Source organism: Phascolarctos cinereus, unplaced genomic scaffold (genome assembly GCF_003287225.1).
Source record: "Phascolarctos cinereus isolate Bilbo 61053 unplaced genomic scaffold, phaCin_HiC Scaffold_4;HRSCAF=312, whole genome shotgun sequence".
Lineage (NCBI taxonomy): Eukaryota > Metazoa > Chordata > Mammalia > Diprotodontia > Phascolarctidae > Phascolarctos > Phascolarctos cinereus.
The window spans coordinates 300,640,008-300,666,316 of record NW_027555847.1 but is presented as its reverse complement, the minus strand read 5'-3'; the positions used below and the strand labels follow the sequence as shown (position 1 = coordinate 300,666,316).

Sequence of the window (26,309 nt, the reverse complement as noted above, 5' to 3'; positions counted from 1 at the left end):
ACATATACTATTTTCTTTTTCTCTCTTCCTTCCTTCCTTCCTTCCTTCCTTCCTTCCTTCCTTCCTTCCTTCCTTCCTTTCTTTCTTTCATTTCTGCAATTAAGGTTAAGAAGTGACTTGCCCAGGGTCACACAGCTAGTAAGTGTCAAGTGTTTGATCTGAGACCGGAATTGAACTCAGGTCCTTCTGACTTTAGGGTTGGTGCTCTATCCACTGTGCCACCTACCTGGCCCTTTTCTTTTTTTTTTTTTTTGCTGGCTGTTTTCACCTGATTTTCTTGCTGACACATTATACTCAATCATCACTCTCCCTTCAAAAACTGCTTCCCAGTTTCTTTATTTCTATTGACCACATGATTGTCCTTATAGTCACCTAGTCTTTTAAAATCAAATTTGGGTTTGACTCTCTCCAGTCCTGCTCCCTTCCTCTCTATCTAATCATTTCCCAAGTCTTGCCAGTTCTTCACCTCAAATATTTGTCCTATCTACCCTCTTTTATCTCTCCTTCTATCTGTCTTTCTGTCTCTCTCACAAACACACAGATACACACATATGCAAACTTTAGTGATATATTTTTCTTTTAATTTTTAAATTTAAAATTTTTAAATTTAAATTTTTCATTTAATTTAGTTTAATTTCTTCATCTGTAAAATGAGGATAATAGCACCTGCTTCACAGGGTTGTTGTGAGGATAAAAGAAGATACTACTTGTACAGCACATTGCAGACTTTAAAATCCTAAATACATGCTAGCTATTATCATTATTAACAGTAATGATCATTACTTACACCACTATGTCTTATTACTTATCATATAGTTACCTTTCAACTTGCATCCTTGTATCCAGTCTTTCTAATCCCCAATCTATCATTCACACAACAGCCAAAGTAACCTCCAAGAACACAAGCCTGACCATGTAGCTCCTGTATGAAAAACAAACAAAAAGCCAACCCTTATTTGTTCTTCATTAGTTATTGGGGGGAAAAATTTTTAGTCAGACATTTGTGGTTTTGACAATCTACTTTTTTCTCACTTAACAGTATTTTATTTTTCCAATTACACGTGAGATAGTTTTCAACATTCACTTTTATAAGATTTTGAGTTCCAATTTTTTTCTCCCTCCATCCTTCCCCTCCTCCCTACCCAAGATGGCAAGCAATCTGATATAGATTATACATTTACAATCATATTAAACACATTTCCACATCAGTCATGTTGTGAAAGAAGAATCAGAACAAAAGGGAAAAATTACAAGAAAGAAAAAAGAACAGAGAGAAAAAATAGCATGTTTCAATGTGCATTCAGACTCTGTAGTTCTTTCTCTGGATGTGGATAGCATTTTCTGTCATGAATCTGTTGGAATTGTCTTAGATCATTGCATTGCTAAGAAGAGCTAAGTCTATCAAAGTTGATCATCACACAATGTTGCTGTTACTGTGTACTATGTTCTCCTAGTCCTGCTCAATTCGCTTTGAATCAGTTCATGTAAGTCTTTCCAGGTTTTTCTGAAATCCACCTGCTCATCATTTCTTATAGCACAATAGTATTCCATTACATTCATATACTACAACTTGATAATCTAGTTTTAAGCTATGTAGTGTTTGGGTTTTTTTTTTGGGGGGGGAGCAACCCACCAAATGCCTCTGTAATTGCTCAGCACCAACCTCTTTAGTAGTCACAGTTCTTGAAGACACAGAAAAGAATGTGCTTGCCACCAAAGGCCTAGGCACTGGACGCTGATTTGACATAAGAAATGATTGTGGCTTTAACAATGGAAATGATACTAAGGAAGTCACATGACCACCTGCTTAGAGAGCCACTGCTCTCTAAGAACCACTGGGCTCTTGCATCTCTCCAGCAATTCAACCCTCTTCTATATACGTGATCTCACAGTATTAGAATGGGAGCTACTTGATGGCATGACTATCTGGTTTTTCTATCTGTATTCTCTGTACTTCACCAAGTGAATAATACACAGTGCTTAATAAATACTTTTCCATTCATTCATTCATTCATTCATTTATTCATTCATTTTCCAGTCTTTTGTGCACTAATTTATTTCTGAATCTCATTCTGGCCTTTTGTGACATACTCTGTCTCTATCTATGTCTGTCTCTGTCTCTCTCTCTGTGTATATATGCACATATTTCCCCATATAATTATTACATTATTCCTTGTCCCCTACTTATTTGTCTAAATGTCAGATTCTTCTGTTACATTGTAATTATGTGGATCAGGACTTTGTTGTTTTTTAATTTTTCTTTCTCTACCATTCAGCACAATGCCTTACATAAAATGGATACTTGATAAAAGTTTGTTGAATTGAGTTCCACAGTAATCTGATGTACTACTGAGTCACATTAGGCTTTAGGGTGTAAACTTTTCCTTTTCAAAGTTTGATGTCTGTGGAGGCAGCAGAAGAGAAATGGGGGCCTTAGAGGTCTTCTGGTCTGGAGGTGACAAACATGTAGTGCCTACTGAGTGTGGCTTGAATTAGATTAAAATAGAATTGGCAAATATTTAAGAAAATAAATAAAAATACAATAAAATATTGATGATATTGCATGTCAAAACAGTCAATATGCAGCTCCCAGGGATCTTTATCTACAGATTGATGACTGCTGTTTATATTTGAATGTGACACCATTGATCTATTCCAACTCCCTCATTTTATATTTGAGGAAATGAAGACCCAGAGAGGTCACCCAACTTCTTTAAGGTCACACGAGTTATAGCTGGTAGAATCTGGATTTGAACCCAGGGCATCTGGCTCTATATTCACCTGTCTTTCTATTGCACTATGCTATAACATTCTATAATTTTCAGATCCTATAGATCCTGCCCAAATGGGCCATGAGGGGAGTCTGCAAATCCCTACTTCCAAGTGGAATTCATATTACATTTTAAAAGTTGACTAGCTCCCAATAGATTACAGATAATCAATTTACATGTGTGTCTCATTACTTTATTTTGCAGATAAGCACATACTAAAAGACTGGTATCAAGACACAGCTCTTCACCTACATTCATTAGTAATTCAAAGATTTAGTAGCTGATGGTGATGTTAGTGTAATTAGCAGAAAAAAATGGAAGAAATGCATGTTGCTATAGCAATATGTTCATCATGAATGATCTCCAGCATAAACACCCAGATTAATTTACAAGATGCCAGGTAGAGAGTGGCATGGCTGACTAGGCTACTCTCAGACGCCACAGTATTTGTTGTTGTTAAGGCATAAACATTACAGTAGAGCTTTCAAGGTATGAGTGCTTGTCACTGTCAATCACTCAGAGGTTGCATTCTCCAAGATCTTTCAATTCACTTCAAAATCTTTAGCAGATGAAAAGAAACATTTTCATAGAGGATAAAGAACTACACATATCCAGTACATTTAAAAAAAATGACACCCTAGTAAGACTTAAGAATACCTTGCTCCTAGATACAATGCTTTTCTGTTACTTGTATCTCATAACATCAGAGGCAGGCATTTTTAATAGGCAAGTCTATTTTAAAATACTGGGATTGTTAAGCCTGGTATCTATGCTAGTCTTAAGAAAAAGCTTCTGGATGTGACCATGAACTCATTGGCATGAGAGTCTGTTGTCCTTTAGGCTATTACTAGTAACTCATGGCAAAAAAAGCATCCTTACATCATGGGATAAGGAAATGTAATATGTGTGTGTGTGTGTGTGTGTGTGTGTGTGTGTGTGTGTGTGTGTGCATGCATGTGTTTATGAGAAGGTCTGAAAGCTACAAATGTTTAGCTGACCACTGGTGACAGTATTTGGGGCCCTGGAGCCAGACTCAAGGAATAGCATAACAGGCATTGTGTCATTCCACAGCTTGTCAGTCGTATGTCTTGCGGGGAGCCTGAGTTAAGCATAAGAGAAGAGCTCCTAATTCTTTATCACCAAAAAGGCTGTGTGAAAAGTGGAGAGGGAAGTTGTTAGAAGAATGCTGGGGGTGGGAAACCTAAGAAAGAGACAAAGAAAGATCTAGGTAGAGGTGACGTGACCCTCCTACTGGGGCTGAGACTTAGAGGAGGCAATGTAAGAAACCGTGAAGACTATGGTAGAGAGAGATACAAGGAGGGACTCTTTGGAATATTTACACACACACACACACACACACACACACACACACACATATCCCTTTTAAAGTTTAATATTCTTGTCCCCAGAGTTGCATACAAATATATTTTGTGAGATAACTCAATTTTCATGTCTTACAGAGGGGGCTCAAAGTTCCTAGTGGACAGGTCACATACAGGGAGCACAATCTGAAATGCAGGAAGATTCAGTTTCCAAATTTTCCAGGAGGGACAACAGAAGGAGGTCTATCTAATAAGCTATTATAGCATCATCATTCCTAAAATTTCCTGTTTCTATGGCATTTTTCATTTTTTCCATTTTGGAGGGATTTAATTGTGAATATGTCAAGATTTCATTTGAAAAGAAGGAACAAAATTTATCAGTTAAAATGGAAAAAAGGGTGGAGGATTATTCGGATACAGCTCTACATCTTACCCCTCAGTTCTGGTAATTAAGTCCCTGGGGAAAATTGTGAGTTTATATGCATCAGACTCTAGATTGTGACCCAACAGAACTTCTAGGCTATCTAGATCTAGATCCACACACATGCACATGTACACATATACACATGTACATGTATATATGTACATATATGTACATATATATATTCAGAAAATGAAAGAAGACAAAGAGCTGCTGTGCCTTGGCATTATATTTAACTCAGTGTATGAGGACAGGAAGGCTTCTATGTGTATGCTTGACCAAGTAGATCCAATGCCTGTCCAAAGTCTAATCAATGCGTGCTGAACAGTAATTTTAGGGGCTCAGGCACTTTGGGGTAAATTATGCAGACACACACACATACTACACACACATACACACACACACACACACACACATACATGCATACACACACACACACAGAAAGGCAGTTGAGTCGATCCCTGCCCTGAGAATATAATTTTGTGATGTGGTTCCTATCTGCATGACTGGAAGTTTGGCTGCAGGGCTGGAAGTCAAGGCCATCAGGAATAGTATGAATTGGCACAGAAGAGGCTACTTCTGCTCCAGGCCAGAGAAGTGCTGTGCCCCTGGCCCCAGTTCTCAACTTTCAATTAAACCATGGAAGTTCTGAGGTTTGGCTCAGGAGATTCTGAAGCCAGAATGCAGCCAGAGCTGACATTCCCCAGTACTGCCCCCAGTGGGCTTGTCCTGGAGGCTAAAGGTTGCCAAACCCTTTTTTCGAACTCCCACATATTTGAGATGGGTAGACAGACTCTTTGTAGGGGAAACAGATAATAAACATTCTGTCTCTTTAGGGCTTCACATGAGAAAACAATAAACAGCCATCAACTAAGAGCCCAATAGAAAAATGGGTGGCTTCAGGAAATTGCCCAAGTAAAGCGTGTTTTACCCAGTCAGTCACTGAAGAGTAGTGGAAAATTCCTTACTCATCTCCCTCTTGCAGCAAGCCTTCTAGCTCTGCCTTTCTTCTTCTTCAAGCTTATAAGTCTTTCCCTTTTAGGGAATCAGCTGCCTTGTGGGTGAAAGGTTATTACTAATCTATTCAGGATGTTCAGCCCAGAGTTCTGGTGATGTTTTGAAAGAATGGGTATTTGGCAGGGAGAGGCGTGGTTTGAAGGGAGGTGGGAAAGGAAGGGAGATTTTTTTTTAAACCCTCTACTTATTATTTTTTTTTATTAAATGCTCAAGTAATCATAAACAACAAGCAGTCATAAAATTATATTAAGGTAGCTTATTATTGTCATGTTTTACAACATTGATTTATAAGTACTTTTTTTTGAAATTTAGATGTGTGGTAGAATCTTTAACATAGAGTAGATAAATGCCAATTGATTCCACCAAGAACATTTCCAAAGGTAGGGTATTAATCTACTATTAACGTTGATTATCCCATATGAATCAATTGTTGCTGTTGTTGCTTCATTGTTTCAGTCACTCCCAACTCTTTGTAACCCCATTTGCAGTTTTCTTAGCAAAGATAACGGAGTCTTTTGCCATTTCCTTTCCTAGCTCATTTTACAGATGAGGAATTGAGACAAACAGGGTTAAATGGCTTGCCCAGGGTCACACAGCTAATAAGAGTCTGAGGCTGGATTTGAACTCATGAAGTTGAGTCTTCCTGACTCCAGGCCTGGCACTCTATCTATTGTGCCACCTAGCTGCACCAATCTACATATAGGATCATAGATATAGGACTGGAAAATGTCAAAGGACATCTAGTTCAATTCTTTTAAATTTACAGATGAGGAAATTGAGGCCCAGGGAAATTAAACAACTTGTCCAAGGAAATGACACAAGTAAGCATCAGAGGTAGCTGAATGGGGATAAAAATTTCACATATATCTCAAATTTCACAGATATTTTCCCATGTATTTTCTGATGTGATTAATGTTTCTTCCATTCATTTTTTATTTGAAGATAATTGAATGTTATGGAAAAGATACACACACCTAGTCCCCTGAATTATGAACAGGTTGTGTTGTAAAGGCTAATTTAACCTGTTCTAAAGGCTAATTTATGCCTTAATTATTTGGAACTCTGAACAAGTTCTCCCATAGAAATCATGTTATAAATGGTGGTTAAATTCCTAATAAAAGCCCACAAAAAGTGGTGTGGTATAGGAAAAAGAGGACTGAGGTTGGAGTCAGAGGATTTAGATTTGAATCCCAGCTCTTCTGTTTGCTACCCAATGAACACAGGCAAGGAACTCTTCATCTCTGTGGGCCTCATTTTCCTCATCTGTAAAATAAGAGGGGGGGTGAATTAGAGGACCTCCTAAGGTCCCCTCTAGCTCTAAGTCAGTGATCCAATGACCTCAAACTCAACATACATGCATACATACATACATACATATATAGACATATGCATACATATACATACATACCTATATTTATATATACATACATACATATATACACACACATATATATATACATATACATATACATACATACATACATATATATATACATATATACACACACATATATATATACATATACATATACATACATACATATATATATATACATATACACACACACACACATATATATATATATATATATATATATATATAAAACCAATTTAACTCATAGATAACCAAAGATACTAATGATGCTGCAAATGCTTCTGGGGTCTGGGATGCAGGAAGTCACATTCTGCAGAAAAGAGGAGGAAGTACATTTTCTTCCTTATTTCCTAGTCAAAATTTCAAAATAGGCAATATTTGTTTTTAGCATGCTTCTCTCTCCCTTTCTGTACTATTTCTCATTTCCTGATGGTCCTGTCTGCTGAACCCAAGGGCCCAGTGCCATTGTGCAATCCAAAGCTTCTCACTATGACAGCCATGCACAAGAAAGACTATGCTAACCTCATGATCCTACATGCTTTATCACCTCCCTATCCTCCTCCAATCAGAATGCCATCACAGCAGTTAGAGGGCAGGGCCAAGAAGAAAACAGTTGGATTAAACTATTTCCCATTTATGTATAAATGACTGATAAGCACATACTTCTCCCGAAAGTACCTATATTAGTATAAGAGGATGTGGTAAACATAAATAAATCTCAGCTTCTTTCAATTTCAGGGAGTTCAATAAAGTGGGGAAAAATCAGTTTAGGGAAAACCTGGTGGTATGTACTGGAGGATGGTCTGTTTAGGGCTATGAGGTTCCTCCAGGTGAAGTAAATTTAAATTTTCTTCTGTCATTTCTGAAACCAAACATTCTCCACAGGCAACTTTGCCCTCCCCGCCCTAACCCCACAACCTCTGATCTCTACTCCCTCTCAGATTCCACAGAAGCGTCAGGAAAGCCAATACAAAGTGGGACAGGCCAGGGACAGTCATTGCTTTGATCGAGGTCTTCTTGGGTAATTGCATGATTTGTAAGTTTGGAACGACCTCCCATGGGGAAACTTTTAAAAAGGTGTTACTAGAGGACAGCTAGGTGGTGCAGTGGGTAGAGCACCAGCCCTGAGGTCAGGAGGACCTGAGTTCAAATCCGGCCTCAGACCAAACACTTGACACGTACTAGCTGTGTGACCTTGGGCAAGACACTTAATACCGATTGCCTCACTAAAAAAAAAATAAATAACATTTAAAAAAAATAAAAAGGTGTTACCACAAAGGGCTCTTTTGTTTATTGGTTTGAGGGAACTGTGTGCACTATGTGGCATTGACTTGAATATACTGGGGGTGTTGCATGATGTATGGAAGCAAAATTTATCAGTGAAAAGAGGGAAAAATAAATAGAAATCTGGAATTAGAAATTAGAACCGTAGCAGGAATCAGCTAGGTAGCACAGTAGGTAGAACTGTGAGCCTGGACTCAGGAAAACCTGAGTCTGAATCCTGACTCAAATACTTACTAGCTATGTGACCCTAGGCAAGTCACTTAATCTTTGTTTACCTTAATCTACTGCAGAAGGAAATGGCAATCTTTGCCAAGAAAACCTCATGAGTTTCACAAAGAGTCAGACATGACTGAACAACTGTAGAGCAATGATACTATCTCATGCCTTGAAAACCAAAAGTGTGTATGTAGTTATATTTAAAGGTGAGGTACAGGGCAGCTAGGTGGTGTGGTGGATAGAGCACCAGCCCTGAAGTCAGGAGGACCTGAGTTCAAATCTGGCCTCAGACCAAACACTTGACACTTACTAGCTGTGTGACCCTGGGCAAGTCACTTAACCCCAATTGCCTAAAAATAAATAAATAAACAAACAAATAAATAAATAAGATAAAACAAAGGTAAGGTAGTAGTAACAACAACATTTACACAGTGCTTTAGGATTTACAGGGCACTTTATGCATGTTACCTCATTTGATCCTCACCACACCTCTGTGAGGTAGGTTCTATTATTATCTCCATTTTTCAGCTGAGTGGGGTCATATGTCATTCCCAAAGTTACACAGCTAATAAGTGTCAGAGGGAAGGTTTTAACCCAGGTCTCCCTGATCCCAAGTCCAACACTCTTCCCTAGGTAGCTAGGTGGCACAATGGATAGAGCTCTGGGCCTGAAGTCAGGAAGACGAGGTCACACTTGAATCCAAATCTGGCCTCAGGTACTTATTAGCTGCCTGCCTTGGTTCCTCATCTGTAAAATGGGGATAATAATAGCATCTAAATCATAGGTACAATGTCTGCTAAATAGTAGGTGCTTAATAAGTGCTTATTTTCTTTCTTCTTTCCTTCCTTCCACTTTTTCCTCCTTTCCCTCCTTCCTTCTTTCTTTCTTTCTTTCCCTATGTTAACTATCTGCCTCAATCTATAAACTTACTAAGCCATGCAATAATGAAGATTATTATAAGGAAGTTCATGTTTGTAACTCCAATGTTTACTACAATACTTTGCATATTGTAGGCACTTAATTCAAATTTTACTGCATTTTAAAATTCTTCTTTTTAATCTAGACTCAGAAAGTCAGAGTGTAAAGACTATTTTTGTGCCTTTTTGATGCCCTAAAGAAATTTGGCTTAGATAAGATTTGTATTTTGAGTAGCAGGGCATATTAAATCTTATTTTATCTTAATCAGATTGCCCAAACCTAATAGTAATATAACAGAAATAGTGTACATATAATTACCTGACCTTCACTGTAAGTATGAGATTGTCAGGGATTAGAGCCCATGGGAAGTCTGTCTGGTTCATTTCTAGCGTGCATTACTACTGAACAACCAGAGACAATGACACTATTTCATTTACGATATGATTCTTAATTCCTCATAAGAAGACTGCCTATCAGAGCATATCACAGGGGTGAATTATTATTCCCACTTAGATATCACAAGCGATCATAGTTTGTTTTTTAACACTCTCTCATGGCATGTTTGTGACTCACAATTCTATCTGTGAGGAGGTATATCCTAAAAGCACAGTATTTCAGAGCTGAAAGGGACCTAAGAAGCCTTGTCCTACCAATATCTGAAAAAACAAAACAAACAATAAACCCTCTACAGCATATAAAACATGGTACCCTCTTGCATTTCTTTGATGGTCCATTGTGAATTGGAATCCATCACCTCCTGAAGTACTTTACCCAGCCCTTGGAAAGCTCAAAATGTTAGGAAGTTTTTCCTTATATTGAGCACAAAATTCTAACACTAAACCTAACAACAGCAACAGCTGTGGCTAACATTTGTACAACGCATTAAGGTTTGTGAAGTATATTACGTTTTATCTCATGTAGGTGCTATTATCCCCATTTTACAATTAAGGGAATTGAGGCTGAGAAAGGTTTAGTGTCTTGCCTGGAGACACATCGCTATTAAGTGTTTGGGGCAGGATTTGAACTGAAGTCTTCCTGACTCTGCCAATACCTCACTGGCTGTGCCACTTAGCTTCCTAGAATTTGCGCCCAGTTTTCCTTATTCTTCCCTTTGGAGTCAAGCAGAATAAATCAAATCCCTTTTCCATAATACTGGTCTTTCAAATATTTGAAGAAAATTACCAACACTTCAAGATTCTTATTCAGGCTAAAAATTCCTAGTTCCTTCAACCAAACTGCTCGTAGAATAACATCCAGTGTTCTCCACAGATGTACCCCACAGATGGGGTCCAGGCCTCTGACTTCATGTGTGTAGGGAAATTATGATTGGCAATCTATTTTAAAATTTATAGTCTGAGAGCTTCCTAAAGAGGAAGGAGAGAGGGAATAAGCATTTATATAGTGCCAGGCTAAGAATCATCTCATTTAATCCTCACAATAACCCTAGAAGGTAGGTGTTACTATTATTTCTATTTAACAGCTTGAGGAAACTGAGGCAAATAGAGGATAAAGGCTGGCTGAGAGTCATAAAACTAGAAAGTGTCTGAGGTTAGATTTGAATTCAGGTCTTCCTGATTTCAGGTTCAGCTCTCTATCTCTAGTGTCTCCAGCTACCTAGGTGGCAATGAGAGGTCTAATGTCTTACCCAAGCATGAATTTAACTCAAAGGCACTGATTCCAAATCTAACACTCTTCTCACTGTTTCTCCCTTGCACTTCTCCTATCTTTCTGGACACTGTAGCATTCAACACAGCCTAAGAGAATATAACCATTTCTGGGTGTCATGGATCATTGTTGACACATGTAGTTTATAATCTACTAAGACCCCTAGATCCTTTTCATTTGAAGTGCTGTCAAGATGTACTTACCTCATCTTGTACTCAGAAAATTGAATTTTTCAACTCAAGAGCCAAATCTTACTTTTATCTCTATTAAATTTCATCTCATATGATTTGGCTCAACATTCTAGCTGCTTGAGATCTTTTGGCATCCTGACTCTTTTATCCAATGAGTTAGCTATCCTTTCCAGCTTTGTGTTATTAGCATATTTAAAAAAAAAATCTTTGCATTTATGCCCTTATCCAAGTTATGTGGTTTTTATATTTTCAGAGCCATATTCCACTCGTGTGTCCCATCCTGCCAAATCTCAGTGATATCTATGAAGTCAAATTTGCCTCCCTGCATTTGGATTTCTAGTTTGCCTTGCTTAATAGTTATAATTTAAGTATTTATATATAAGCATAATCTGAAGCCATGGTTATTATTGTTGCTTTGTTTCTTTGTCTCGCTTCAAGAATTGGATTTCTCTGCTGCTATTCTTATAATATACAATAGCTGGTACTCTCTGGTGTATAGTGGCATATATTCTACAGTCCTATGTAGCTTGGTCAATAATCCTTTTTTCCCTTTCCCTCTTCCTTTATTTTTGATTTCATTTTCCCTGAGAACGAACATCATCCAGGGAAAACATTAAAATGGTTAGTGGTTATGGCATATTGCATGTTCGCTTTGCAGATAAAAATACTTATAGTTTTAAATTTTTTTTTTGTATTTGACATGTATGGGTGTGGCTCAAATATAATCCAAGGCAGACAGTCAGCTGTTGGCAAATGAAGATGTTTTTCTTGAATAAAAAAAGAAATGACTACAATTCCTAGAATGCAAAATGGCTAAATATGGACTCATTAAAAGCTAAGCAATAAGAATAAGCAATAAAAATCCCCATGTATATCTATATATATCATACTATATATAATATATATATATATATATACATATATATATATACATATATATATACATATACATATACACACACACACATATATACACATATAATATAGATGCAAAAAGGCCACTTTAATGTCAGTCATTGGGAGGTAAGGTACTACCCACCTATAATTTTATAGTGAATGAGACATACTGCATAATACAGAAGGGCATGATTTGATCCTGGCTAATACAAAATGGTGGAATGATGATAACATTTTATTTTTTTTTAATTTATGGAATAAAAAAAGCATTTCTATAACATAACAAAAAAGATGATTGCCCATGAAACTGCAAATCCACTGTGTAAAACTTGCTATTCCTTTCAAATATATAATAAATTTATCATGTAAATTTTTCCTTTTTTTTCCTTTTCTCCCTTCCTCCATCCCAGAGACGGCTACCATTAAACACAAGTACACACTCATATGATTATTCTATATATACTTCTATTTATCAGTTATTTCTCTGGATGCAGGTAGTGTCTTTCTTCATATGTCCTTTATGGTTAATTTGGGTACTTATAATAATCAAAATGACTTATTCATTCAAAGCCATTCTTGAAACAATATTGCTGTTACTAAATAAAATATTCTCTTGGTTCTGTTCATTTTGTTCTTCATTATTTCATGCAAGTCTTTCAATGTTTTTCTAAGAATATCAAGCTCACCATTTCTTATAGCACAGTAGGAGTCCATCACAATCACATACCACAACTTGTTCAACCATTCCCCAACTGACGATAATATTTTAAATTAAAGTGTACCATATTAGTTTCCTAGCCAAGTGTTATAACCAGCTAATGAGGGATAATATTGTAGGATCTTTCTATCATTCAGGAAAAAAAAAAACAATGACAGAGAGAGTGTAATTAAGTAGAAGGAGCATTGGATCTAGTTAAATGATGTAGGCTCAATCCTGGCCTCTGATACTCACTAGTTCTGTGACCTGGCCAAGGCATTCAACCTTCCTGTAACTAAATTTTCCCATCTCTAAAATGAGAAGATTAGGCTAGATGATCTTTATGGCCTTATCCTATGAGTCTATGGTCATTTGTAACAGTCTATATCCATTGTTAATGGTAGTGTCTGTGATAAGACTGTTTAGATCATTTCCTATGTCAATACCCTGCCATGCTATGCTCATCCAGAGCCAGCAGCTTTATGAACATATAGTACTTAAATGGAAAGAATCCCCTGAAATAGAGAATTCTGATGAAAGGTGAACAGGCCAAATGCCAAAATTCCCCAGTGAAAGGACTAACACGTATAAGCTATACCCCATACTCCATGTAACTCAAATCTTTAGGTTTCATGTAATTAGTACTGAGGTATTAATGTTTAGGCCTGTATGATTCCTGCTAAATTACTTAGTTAAGATGTTAAGTAACATTTTGAAAAGGTAGGAAACTTTGTAGATCAATATATTAAATACAGCTAATTGATGCTGTGGCCACAGTGCCAGCCCTGGAGTGAGGAAGAGGAATGTTCCTGAGTTCAAATTTGACCTCAGACACTTACAAACTGTGTGACCCTGGACAAATCACTCAGTCCTATTTGCCTTAGATTCCTCATCAATAAAATGAGCTGGAGAAGGAAATGACAAACCTTTCCAGTTTCTTTGCCAAGAAAACTTCAACTAGGGTCACAAAGGGATGACTGAAAAACTACTGAAAAGCAACAAAAACAAAATATTAAAATATGTTGTCTCCTTATTTCCAGTGTGGAAAGCTCAACTTTGTTTTTGAAAAATCAAACTGTATTCTTTCTGTTCAGTACATGACATCAGTCATAAGGATTCTGGAGTGAGAACGTCCCTGCCAATTCTATTTATTATACATGAAAAGGAGGGGGGAAGCTGCTTTTTGATAACTAGATTTGATATAATTATAGAATCAGTGTGCTGTAAGTTGCTTTGAGAGGTCATCTTTTCCTTCCCTTTATTAAGGGCAGACCACCCACCCCTTAGGCATCCAGACAGTTTAAGAATCTATCCGGTTTTTAAAGACCTCTCTAGAAAAGCCACAATCTACCACATGACAAAAATAAGTTATTAATAATACTTACTGCTGGCAAAGTCATTTTTGTATCAGACCAAAATCCTTGATGCTACAGTTTAGACCTGCCTCCTACTGCCATCTTCAGAATGTAACAACCTGTTTTTGTGATAGAATTTGCAATTGTTTTTTCAAGTATTGACTAACTACCAATCAAATGTGGTCTGAAGGACACACCAAAAAGAATAGGCATAGGAATTAATAAAAGTCAGTTGGTTTGAATCTTGTTATTAGCCTTAACCAATTAATTTTCTTGAAAAATATCCTCTTGATAATTTGGAATCATGCTGTGCTGAAAAATCATTATAACTATTGAGTTCTGATTTTTACTGAATAGTGATGAAAAACCCACAATTCAGCCTTTAAAAAATGAAGTGGTAAAGACTTCTATGAACTGATGCAGAATGAAGTAAAAAGAACCAGGGAAATATTCTATGTAATAATTATAGCAATGTAACTAGGGAAAAATAAACAAACAACAAAAGAAATCATGAAACTGAATAGTATGTAATTGTGACAGTCTTGAACCTGGAGAAGAGTTGAAAAAATTTTAACCGATCATCCTTGCAGCGATGAAAGACTATGGAAATGTAATATTTCACACCGTCAGACGTGGGCCGTGTACTACTGTTATTTTCAAAGGATGGTTTCCTAGGTAGAGGAGGGAAGAGAACCATGTATTTGGAAATTAATGTGATGTAATAGAAAAGGGATCATTTGAAATAATAGTTTTATGATATAGTATTGATATTTATGTTTTGAGATCAGTATGCAAACAGATCTATAAATCAGAAGTTTTTATTAAGCACTTTACAATGTGGCAAGTACTGTGCCAAGCCTGGGTATATGAAAAAAAGCAAGCAAAAAAAAGTGCCTGCCCTCAAGAAGTTTGTATTCTAATGGAAGAGACCGCATATACATAAGTCAGTACATACAAAATATAGAGTAGATCAAAGGTAGCCATGGAGGGCAAGTAGCTAGTGTGAATGGGAAAGGTCTTCTAGAGGATGTGTCATTTGAGTCTTAAACAAGTCCATCAATTCTAAGATATGAAGATTGGAGACTATTCCACGCATGGATGGGATATCAGCTTCCAGTGGAAGCCAGTGCAAAGATTCATGGGAAATAGAGCATCATATGTAAGTAACAATAAGTAAGCCAGTATGAGTGGATTGTAGAGTGTATGGAGGAGAGTAATACATGTCAGTATTTGGAAAGATAAGGAGGGCTAGCTTGTGAAGAACTATAAATGTCAAACAGTTTTGTATATATATACACATGTACATATGTACTTATAGCACACAAACATATATGTATTTATACACACATATAGAGGAAGATATAAATATAGAGAGATACATAGAGATGGATATAAATAGAAGATATGGATATAGATAGAGATTCTAGAGGTAACTAGGAACCATTAGAGTTTATTGAGTACAGCTGAACTGGTCAGATCCATGCTTTAGGAAAATCACTTTTGCAACTAAATGGAGGAATGATTTGACAGGGTAGAAATTTGAGGGAGGGAGTTCAATTAGAAGGCTGTTATAGTGGCTATGTGAATGGAAAAAGGAGAATATGCAAGAGATGCCTTAGAGAAAGGAGTTACAAAAAGGCAGCTCTCAGGCAGCACAATTCTGAAGTCCAACCTTCCACTAACAAATCAAAGTTTGAGAATGCTAGGACCAAGGCTGCTAGAGAGTGAAGGGAAGTTCTTAACCACCAATATCCATCGATACTATGAGTGCTTGCACAGAGTCTAGGATCTCTTTACACAGTCTCTGTGGAGATGCTCATAGCATGTTAGATACAAACTATGTGTTGAGATTTCTCAGAGGCAACTCTGGGTTGGGGAAAAAACAAGCTAAGGAAAGAGTAATTTGGTATTAATATTGAGTGGGAGATGGTAACTTGGACTGAGCTCTGACCAAGCAAGCATAGAGCTTTGAGTGCAAGCCCATGGGTTACACAGAAAAAGATTATAACTTTCCTAAATTCAAACTTAAGCAGAATTAAAGGGGAAGATAAGGTCTATTAAGTTAAGTGTTAAGTTGGCTGAAAATAACATGGGTTTTTATTGGGTGTGCTTTTCACATGATATGAAAAAAGATTGAACCTGGTGATTTGCTTGAATGGTGATGGCAATAACTGAAAATAGCTCCTGGCTTCAAACTTGTGCCTTGGAAATAAAGACAGCAATGTGATGTTGTATGGATATTGTACATTTCCCCAATCTTTTCCCAAACCCACAGACTAAGACAGCATCAAATTTCTTCCCAGGAAAAGGAAACATTAACTGATGGCTCCTTTCTAGGTGGAGTGAGTAGCCCATATATTTGGGTACTTTTGTCTAGTTCAAGATATCCCCTGTACAAGAAAGGGAAGCCCTTTTAACTGTATTTCAGACAAATTCTCCCTCCCCCAACCATATATTACCCTGAGCATTACTATAATTTTAACTCCCGCACCCAGTAACTGAAACTCAGTAAGGAATGGTAGAAATTCACTTAACTGGTCGAAGAAAGTGTCTAAACTTTTGATCTTAGAGAATTCCACCCACACACAAGCAGCAGAGGCATATTTCTAACTTCATACCAGTTGTCTGCCACTGTAATTCAACCTGGTCTCTGAAATGGCCTTGAAAATAGTGCTTAATTCAACTCAGATTACATCTTCCCCTAGTTTCAGGAGCAACCATCAATGACATCATTTCTCATACTTCAATTCACAAAATAGGAGAGGAAGTACCAAAATTATTTAGAGACCACGATTCAGAAAGTCTCTCTCACTTGGAGATGTCGGCATTAAGTGGAAAGACAGTGTGAATGGATGGCGTAAGACAAGTGATGCAGTCTAAATAGGTTGCTATAAAAAGCCAAATTCAGTGAATCAGCCCACTCCAAAGGCCTGTACTAAGAATATCGCTGAGTTGCCCTCTGGACTGACATGGCTTTGACAGAAACTGACAAATGATGTTGAAGGATGCATTTGAACCCTTGCACCTGTTTCTTTTAAGGCATTCTTCCCAGGGATGACTACTGCATGGATTTTAGGCACTATAGACAGTAGTCATTTAAAGAAATAAAGTCCGGATAACTTCTGGATGGGTACATAGTAGATGCTTAAGAAAAGTTTGTTAAATTGAATTGAATAAAAATAGAATGTGAAGTAAAATACAAGTCAATTAGACAACAAGACACAAATTCTGGTTTCCACCATGTGCTCCTGCAGCAATGCAAGTAGATAGGTGAGTGGCAAAGAGGAAATTCCTCCTATCCCACCAAAATTTACCAGACCCTCATTGATAGGAAATGGAAACATTTATTCATTTATTTTAAAAAATTTCCATAAAAATCTGGAACCCATTTCCTTTTCTTTATTGCTTTTCTAGAAATTTATCAACTCCAAAATCTCATAAAAATGAATGTTGAAAACTATACATATAATTGGAAAAAATAAAATATTGTTTACCAAAGAAAAAGAAATTCAAGTCATATCATCTTATCTTTAATTCCTCTATTGCCCCTGACTTCCTATCTCTAAAATTGCATCAATAAGTTACAAATATGATTCTAGCACATGGAACATTCTCTTTTTGGCCTCATTAGCACCATAGATTGAATCATTCATTACCTCTATGCTGATGCCTCCCAGACCTAAACACCCAGCTCTTCTCTTTCCCAGAAGCTTCAATCCCACATCACCTATTAAGCATTATAAATTGAATGTTCTGGAGTTATCTTGAACTCAAAATGTTCAAAAAAGAACCCATTAACTTCTCTCCACTCCTCCAAAAACAAACACTAAATCTCTTCCAGATTTTGAGGCCATACCACCATTCTTTGAGTCCCTCAGGTTCATAAATTAGGTAATTTCTTCAACTCCTCACTCTCCCCCATCTCACATCCAATCAGCTGCAAAATCTTGCCATTTCTATCTTCACAGAATTTCTCACAAATGATTTCTCTTCTCACACTGCTTCATCTTAGCTCAGGCCTTATTACCTTTTGTCTAGATTATTACAACAGCTTCCTATTTGATCTTGCTTCTTCTCTCAACACTGAGCTCCAATCTCCACATATCTGCCAAAGTTATTCTCCTTAGACATAGATCTTACCATGTCACTCTCCTACTCAATTAACTCAAATGGCTTTCCCTTTACTCTAGAATCTTCTTGTTTTCCCGTCTCTACCTTAAAGGTTGACTGATTAATTGATTCATTTATTTATTAATCACAGTTAATGTCACTGAAGTTCTGAGGGAAAAGGTTTGGAAATCAATAAAGCATTAAAAGAGATCTGGATAACATGCACTTATCCACTTCTCTCTCTCTCTCCCTGTTAAAGTGAGCTCTGCATTCTCCCCTCTTGGTTAAGCTGTGAGCAATAATAATATAAGAAACCAGCTAAATAGATTAAGCCTATCTACACCCTCAATGACTACAATTTCTCTTCCCAGAATTGAGTTCAGTATTTAAAAAAAAATAGAGCCTGGATTCTCATCACAATCACATCTTTTTCATGTTGCCTTGTGGCTTTAATTCTGAGGCAGACCATTTTTAATTTAAGCATGATCTCTTGTATTTTCTTTGAATGCCAATATATTGTATAGTATTCACCAAGAAGATCTTTTTTTCTGCTATTCTGAATTAAATAAACCAAGACACAACACATGTCTTAAAACCACAATAGTTTATTTATAAGAAGAAAGACAGCCCATCAAACTTTCCACAGGAATTCCAAAAATCCACTGGGGATTCAAAGCCTTTACTTTCTTTCCATTCATATAATTTTGGTTTGGGCTTAACACTTAGTGCAATATTCACTTCAAAAGAATATCCCTTGCATTTAAAGTAAACAATCATTGTCCTACAGAGACTTTTAATTTTTCCCCTTCTGTCTTTTACCACACTTCCTTTCTAACTGCAGTGCTTTGCTGACATTACACCCAGTGCATATCAAATACATAATCTTTTTTTGCTCCATATTTTGACATGAAAGCCATCTCATGAAAGACAAAGTCATCACATTTACAATTATTTGACCTCTACAGTTTCCTGAATTTTTGTTTTAAATAAGATCTCAAATTATATGGGGAAGGAGTGGAGAAAATATCTACAATTAGAATGAAACATATTCTGGCCTTAAAAAAGAAAATTCAAAGTGAGCATGATGCAAGAAGAAAGGTTTCACTTTGAGTTGCAATTCTACTGGGGAGGGTGAAGGCAAAACAGGATTCTCTGTGTTTGGTGGCCTTAGTCTCGTCCAGACCATCAAGGTCAACGACTTCAATAAATGGTCAAGAGCATCCAATCCATATTAAGAAGGAACAATGGATCTAAAAACCAACTGCTATCTAATTGCCTAACCATTATCAAGTGCATGAAGTGTGCTTTATTTATACCTCTATTATCAAAGCTAAATATTCATTTTAAGCAGTTTTTATCTTAGTATTATAGACCAAGGTGGAAGGGACCTTAGATCTAATCTAATCTAATCCCCTCATTTTACAGCTAAAAAAAAAACGACAACTGAGGCTTACAGAGGTTAAATCATTCGACTGAGGTCCCCTAAGAAATAAGTTTCAAAGCTAGAATTTTAATGGAGGTCTTGTGGCTAGGGAATAGGGTTAAATGACTTTGCCCGGGGTCACACAGCTAGTAAGTGTAAAGTGACTGAGACCAGACTTGAACTCAGGTCCTCCTGACTCCAGAGCTGGTGCTCTATCCACTGAGCCACCTACCTGCCCCAAGCCTAGGCCTTAATCCAAAGAAAGAAATCCTTCTACCACACCAATCTACTCACAGATTATTGTTTGTATACATTAGCGATCACAAATATCTGAAACTGTATTCAAATTTCATATTTGTTTGGAGTTCCCGAGTCTTGCATTTCCCATTAAGAAATTATGTTTAGCCAACACTTCATAGTATATATTTTGGATCCACCCATAAGGATTTATCTAAACTACCGAAGAAATTGCTTTTACAGTGATAGTAGGAGTAACATGACCATAATTCATTGATTTGCTGATTATTCTTCCCTACAGACAGCCTAAGAAACTGCAGTAGAATATTTTATCAATATTTATAGGCATTTATTTGTATTTGTATAAGCTCCTTGAGGGGAAGACCACACTTTCTTCTTGCATCAAAACTTCTTGCTGAACTGCCTTCAATATAGTGAGTACTCAATAAATACTACATCCTTTACAGTGTCCACAATTCTCTTTTATACTCGAAGGATCATAGATATAGAACCGGAAGGGACTCCTGAGGCTATCGCATCTAATTCCTTCATTTTACAGATGAGGAAACTGAGGCCTGGAAAGGTTAAGTGACTCCCTAAAAATCACACATATAACTATCAGAAAGACACTTGTAGTCCATTAATGTAATGAATATTGCCATGCCATAATAAATTATGATCAGGAAGAGAACAGAGAAATATTAGAAGACTTAAAGGACAAATGGAAAGTAAAAGCAAGCAGAACCAGAAACAAATATACACACAACTACAGCAATTTGAATGGAAAGAATAACAATAAAAAATCTGCATGCCATGTAATTATAATGACCAAGTTTGAATATGTAAGGAAATGTACCTAATTTGCCATCTTTTGGAGAGGTGGGGGGAATACCGTGGATGTGCAACATTGCATATATTGTCAGATTTGGTTGATGTGTTAACTGGTTTTGCTGAGTTGTTTTTCATGTGTTATTCTTCACATAGGGGATGACTCTCTGGATAAGGTAGGGGGGAAATATTTATTTAGAAATAAAGTGATACAAAAACCAAGTATGTCATTTACAATGTAAATTATTTATAATAATTGTATGGGTCTTAATAAATAGGCATTATGCCTACCAAACCTTGGTGCTTAATAATTGTTTATTGAGTTTGTTTTTGAGTTCATACTTTATTGTTTGCCACAAACACATTCAAAAGTCATTTCCCCAATCCTAGTGTCCACGTGATTCTAATCTTAAGAGAAATAAAAAGATGTGTTTAATAGAGAATGAATCAATTTATAAAGTAGACTATCTACTATTTAGGCTATTAATTTCATGGCTGGGTTAATGTGCATTTTATATTTTCTAGCATGTCTACCTTCTATGTCTGCTCAAAATACATACATAGTATCCCTATTTTCCTTCCTTCATTTCTCAGGCAAAAATTATACAGGTAAGCTGCCCACTCTTCCATACCTTATTGAAGTTACATATGGCACACTTCTGCACTGTCCCATATGGTTTTCCTCAGAATTGTCTACAGCAACCTACCAGAACAGGAACATATTTTATTCTAAATCTCTTACCTAGGGAAAGGTAAAGAGGAACTGGCCACTTAAAAAGCCCAAATTGTGAATGATAGGTCATATTCCAGTAGACTAACTCACATTATAGAAAAATGCAGAAAACTCTAATTAATTCCAACTCTACAGAATGAAGGAAAGCCAGTTTGGAAAAGAAAGAACAAAAGATTGGAGCAAAGAGTTTAAGCTGAAATAGGTGGGATGAAAGAGATTCCACCAGAAAAGGGCTGCTCCCAGAGTCAAGTTCCTATATTTTTAGATTCATACAGCCACGTGTTCTATTATATACTCATGCCTATCCTCTATCTGCAATTACTTATGTAAGCAAGTGAACCATCGGTTACAGCAAATAGAGAAGATTTTAAAGCTGTAGATAAGTTCACTTACTTTGGTAGTATACTTTCCAGCTAGCTTAGTGTTTGGGAGGCTCTGAAGGAAAACACAGGAGAGAAGAGGTATTAGATTGACTACCAAACTGAAAGTCTACAGAGCCATTTGTACTGACTTCATTGTTGTATGCTTGTGAACCTGGACAGTATACCAGCCCTATGCCAGGAAACTGAATCGCTTCTGTTTGAATTGTCTTAGGAAGATTCTGAAGATAATTTGGCAGGATAAGATACCAGACGTTGAGGTCCTTTCTCCAACTAAACTGCCAAGCATTCAAACTATGCTTCAAAGAGTACAACTCCAATGGGTTGGCCACATTGTTTGAATGCAAAATGTACAATTGCCAAAATGACTATGGAGAACTCACACAAGGCAAGCATTTACATGGTGGTCAGAAGAAGCAATACAAGGACACTCTCAAGGTCTCTCTTAAGAACTTTGCAATTGATGTATGACATGGGAGACATTGGCATGGGACTGTTCAGCATGGCATGCCCACAGCAGAAAAGGTGCTGTGCTCTATGAGCAAAACAGAATTGAAATAGCTCAAGAGAAACACAAGAAACACAAACTTAGAGAATTCACCCCAAAAGTTCACATGGACTATTTGTGTCTAACCTGCAGTAAAACATTCTGAGCTCATATTGGTCTGATTGGCCACAGTTGGACACATTAAAACTTGACTCTAGAATAGTGATATCATTTTGATCCTCTTCAAAAACAAAGGATGACAATAACACCATGTAAGCACGGAAAAAAATATTCTAAGTTAAGTGCATTTTTAGAAGGGAGAGGTGGAGTCAGGGTTTTTACACAGGCTTTTAAAATGAGTTGAATTAATAAACATTTATTAAGCATTTACTGTGTGCACTATGCTAAACACTGGGAATACAAATTAAAGCTAAAACAAAGATAGTCTCACAGATTGCTTGAGGATTCTCTTCTTAAACCCACCATCCATCGTTGGGTCAGGACTCCAAGAGAGGCCCAAGGAGGGATATTTCAGAACAAGGGCCACTCTGCCTTAAGAAGCTTACATTCTAAAGGGGAAGACAATACATAAAATGAAGCTAAAAAGTGGGTGGAGGTATGTGTGTGAACTACCTTGGTTGGGAATGGTGCAAAAAGAAGTATGGAGAAGAATGAAGGTGTGAACATGGCTGTATTGGGCATTTCCCCTAAAATGGAGGTTCTGTGAGGAATTGCCCAATCAGAGAAAGATACCAAAGGACAGAGTGATCTTTTAGTGTAGGAAGGCCTCATGAACAAAGAGATGTTCCAGGTTTGAGCTCCTAACTGGAATTATGGCTTGTAGCTTCTCCCTTCTCCAATCTATCCTCCGCACAGCTTTGAATCCTAAAAATTCTGAGACAATTCAAATAGAATTTAAATCCTACTCACAATGTCAACTATTCTCCTACTAACATGTTGATACTTTTCACGTATTGAGTGAATTGAGCATGATTTTTTTAAATAATAGTTTTGGAATTAAAAAAAAGTCAGGATTTAGAAATTATTGAGTTATAAGAGATGAGGGAATAAGGAAACATCTGGCTATACAGTGAGATAAACTAAACCCCTCAGAGAATAAGAAAGATGTTTCTTTTCCCATCTTTTAATGCCTCTACCAAAAGGACATATAATTATGATGCCCTAGTTGTTTGGGTGCTATAGTTGCGTCCTGCATTGGGCTGGCGGAGAGTCCCTGTACCACCCATACAATTTTGTTGTTGTTGTTGTTATCATTTCCAGATTCAATTTCCACATAGTACATGGTAGTATATGCGTGGGACTTGGTCTGGTCACTCTTAAGAGAAAGGATAAGTATGGCCACTCTTCTTTCTGAGGTTTGGCCTTGTGCCTTATACTATAATTGGGTGCAAGGCATTGACATGCAGTAAGCGTTCTATCTTAGAATTATAGCACTTTGCCCTTAATCCTGGAAAAAAAAAAACATATGTATCTTTCCTATATGCAATTTCTTTTTCACAAACTCATAGAATTAAACTGGTTAAGTACTCCTGATTTCAGTTTATTCACAACACTGCAAAGCACTGTTTCTTTCACTGAAGTAGCTGTTGGCACTTATGAAGACTTCTTTGACAACACAAAAATAATTTTAAGTCTTTAAAATATCTATTTTTGTTCATGTAGTACACATTTTGGGTTGTATATATTTTTGTTCCATCCCTAAATACTACTGTTTGTGCAATAGATACAAGTATTGTTCTATGATTAGATGCATTTATGGCATTTGTCTTAAATTAAAGTTCCATATGCTTTAAAACAGTGACTTACTAACATACAGTATTTTGGCATTTGCATGTATTTTATTCCATTGCAAAATCCTATAGCATCTGTAATTATTTAATGATCAAAACAGTTACTTGATCTTGTCAATATTGCGATTTCTAGCTAACATATGAAAATGAAGATGTCCTTTTTTCCTCTTTCACATATTAATTATCACTCTAAATTGGAAAACAAGAACCAAAAAAAGTTTCCATTCTTAAATAATTATTGCTTGTCATCCTAACCTGAGATGCAGAAAGCTAAAAGGAATAGTATATTTGCTTTACCAGAAACAAAGTCTCCACTGCTTGATAGGCCTGGGGTAGGGGGTGGAGGGAACAGATCACATTTAATAAGCATTTATTAAGCACCTACTATGTTCCAGATACTGTGCTAAGTAAACACTTATATGATCCTCACAACAACTCTGGGCAGTACGTGCTACTATTACCCCCATTTTACAATTGAAGAAACTGAGGCAAACATAGGTTAAGTAGTGTGCCCAGGGCCACATAAGTTTGCAAGTTTCTGAGACCCATTTGAATTCAGGTCTTCCTGATTCCTGGCCTAGTACTTTATCCACTGCATCACCTAATTGCCTCTGATAAAAAACAAACGAACAAACAAACAAACAAACAAAAACAACCTGGAAGTATATACAGCCCAAATCTGAGAGAGCACTATCAAGTGTAAAATAACTTGTTCCTAGAAAAAAAATACATTTTAAAGGCTGTAGGAAGACAGTGAACCTTGTTCTCTGTGATTAGTTTTGATGCTTACTCAGTATCATTTGAATGGAAGACTCATTCCCATTGTGGTTCATAAAACAGAGTAATGGGTAGCTATGAGAGGCTTCTCTCGCAAATCCTCATGAAATATATTTGAGGGCAGAGCAGATCTTTATGAAATTAAGCAGAGAGTAGTAAAGACTTTCTGACCATAACTCTCAGCTGAATTAAAGCCACTGATCTCCTTTTCCTTCTTCCTGACTTCAGTGCCTACCATACTGTCAGTACCTCCCACTGCATCTTTCTGAAGCTGAACATAAACACTCATACACCTTTTCATTTGTCTTTTACATTTCTTTCATGACTATGAAAGCTGTCTTGAAGCTTTGATAAGCTTCAAGATGGCAATAGAAAAGCTAAACAGGAGGGTTATAGACTGGCAGCCCCTTTTGGCAAAGTCTTGGGTCCTTCTTAAATAAGTAGAATTGATGGAAAATCCAAAGGTATTTCACCTATGTGGTAATTAGATATAATCTGACTCAATTCACCATTTAAAAAAAACATAAAAAATTAAACATAATTTAAAATAATATAAATTTTCATTATTTCCATTTTCTTTATAAAATTAACTAAATGTAAAATTATTAATTTGACTCAGTCCCACAGGTATTAAACTGAATGTCTAAAGCCTAAGTCATCATCTCCACTCCCACCATAATAAGCTCCTCCTTCTGACTTGCGATTTTTTTAATGAAATCACCATTCTACTTGTCACCTTTGATTCTTAAACCTACATGTCATCTTTGAGTCTCTCCCTTCTTTTCTCTATTTCCACCCCTTACATATTACCAGCTGCCAAGACCCATTAATTCATTTCCTAAAATGTCTCTCAGATCTATGCCCTCCTTTCTAGTTGCATCACCTCCCACCAGCACTATTGCTTAGGGAAATATTGAAGATATTAGGAAAAGAAAGGATCCTTGAAGGTGTGTAATCTCAGAGCAGACAAAAAAGAGATGGGATTGACAACACAGATCATGGGATTAACCTTAGAAAGTAGCAGTCTTTTCTGATGCTGGAGGGAAAATAAGTAGAGAAAACAAAGATTATTTGAGGTTGTGAGGAAGGAAGGTAAAGATGTCCAAGAAGGATAATCTAGAGATGGGAGGGAAAGGGGAAGAGCTGCATAGAAAAAAATATGGAGGTATTGAGGGTTTAGAAAAGCATAGATAGCATTTGGAAAAGCCTCATCAGGGAGAAATTTTTTTAAAAAGATGTTTTTCATCATCAAGGAGGCTACATTTGAAGGTAGAAACAAAAGTTTATAGTCAGCCAGGCTTACATAGTTTTGTGGCTTTCCTAGTAGCACCACCAATATCTTTGAGCGGAAATGAACAAAGTAGACAATAGAGGTAATTTCAAGTTGGGATCCA

General features: G+C 36.7%; 1 long non-coding RNA gene across 2 annotated transcripts in view; it reads right to left on the bottom strand.

The window, feature by feature from the left end:
- The window catches only part of LOC110222247 (uncharacterized), a 124,906-nt gene that overhangs the window by 45,294 nt on the left and 53,303 nt on the right, over nt 1-26,309 (bottom strand). For both annotated transcript variants that reach the window (XR_013486113.1, XR_013486112.1), the window contains exon 2: nt 821-922. This is a non-coding gene — a long non-coding RNA (uncharacterized LOC110222247). The remainder of the gene's footprint in view (nt 1-820; nt 923-26,309) is intronic.